Raw genomic sequence first — 1,806 nt, 5'->3', positions numbered from 1 at the left:
TGCCCCTCCCCCATTCATTCTCTCTCTCTCTTTCTCTCTCTCTCACTATTTCTCTGTCAAAATAAATAGGTAAACATTTAAAAAATCAGCGGCATATCAAGACACCAACTGAATCAGTTATAGCAATTCACATACCAAGCAGGATTATACTAAGCGTAGTAGTTTTCCCCTTACATTGTACAGGAGATATGTCAACAAACCACTGGGCCCTCACACATTTCACTGAGGAAATAAGCCTTTGTATTTTTATGGGGTTTCCATCCCATACTTCGGCACACATAAATCTCAGACATCCAGATTGCCTATTACTCTCGGCACTTGGAGACATGTCAGCCTAAGGTCATCACTCCAAAAGGCCAGCAACATGTCTTGTTGCAGGATCAGATGGAAAAACTCTGAGGCCTAAATCATAGCAGAAAAGGATTGATATAAATAAACCTGAGGCAAGAGCATCCATTTCCCTGAGTGTGCTGGGATCTGACTCCACAAATTTGGGAAAATGAGGTCAGTCATGGGTGAGGCCCAAATTGAACTGGCTTCACCTCACTGGGTAACTTCCTCAGGTGAGATGTTCAAAAAAAGCATTAACAGATTTGATGTAAAAGCGAGAGCAATTGGTCCAGCTATCAGGGAGACTCAATTCACCCAGGTCTCCCTTGTTCATATCACATATTTCCATTTCATATATCATGACTTTTCCTACTATCAGTGACCTAATGTTTTCTGTTCAGTGACCTCAGATTTTGCATAATTGTCTTGACAATGCTGTGGATTCTATTTATGCAATTAATTGTGACCAAACATTCATTTGATTTAGTTATATTAGCTCTGGTGCTGCCCGGTATGGATAATTTTAGCACTAAACTAGATAGTTTCTAAGCCTCCTTCTGCTTTTCCAGTGGAGTGCAGGTAGGTGAACGAGTCATGCTCACTTAACTCTACCACACTCTGGAGGATCTGCCTAAACATCTCAATGTTTGAAACCATCATGTCTTCATAGAGCATCCATCAGTAAAAGCAGAGATTTACCCAAACCATCCCAGCTTATTTTAATGCAGCAATTTTTGATAATTATTCATCATTTATTAAAGTCATGAAAATACTAAAACCAGATAGAATACCAGATAAATAGGCATAAAACTGGCTTTCTCCAGGCAAACCAGACATGCAGGTACATTATCAAGTTCATCCAGAATTGTTAATGCCTCCAAGCACCTGGGCAGGAACAAATGAAAAGCATCTGTGAAACAAGATTAAATCCTGGGGTTCAATTTTTTCTACACACAATTTTTCAAATACCTGAAGAGATAAGACATACTGAGAAAAAACTAGCAGAAACAAAAACCAACAGAAAAAGATCCATAGGCATCTCAGGTAATGGAATTAGAAAACACAGATTATAAAATAACTAAGCCAAGTCTGAAATTTTTTCTCAGGAAAGTGAAAACAATAAAAATTGACCTAGCTGATTAAAAATCAAACACTTTCATAAATCAGAAAAAAATAGACAAGATTTAGAACAAAATGGATAAATTTAATAGAATTTAATTATATTTTCTTTCAACCATTAAACTATTTGACCATCCTTTGGCATCCAAAAAGCTGATGTAATCTCTAATTGTAATTTCTTTGTGTTTAGTATCTCCATTTAACATCTCTTTTCAGTTTATTTTTGATATTCTGCTGTAACACAAAAATTTGTGCTTTTTCAAATTTAGGACTATATCATCCATTCTGAAAAATTATCAGCCATATTCACTTTGGTTTTTTGGTTTGTTTGTTTGTTTGTTTTTAAAGAGGGAGAGA

The sequence above is a fragment of the Neofelis nebulosa genome, chromosome 6, assembly GCF_028018385.1.
Source record: "Neofelis nebulosa isolate mNeoNeb1 chromosome 6, mNeoNeb1.pri, whole genome shotgun sequence".
NCBI classification, from domain to species: Eukaryota; Metazoa; Chordata; class Mammalia; order Carnivora; family Felidae; genus Neofelis; species Neofelis nebulosa.
Note: the sequence above shows the minus strand (reverse complement) of the source record.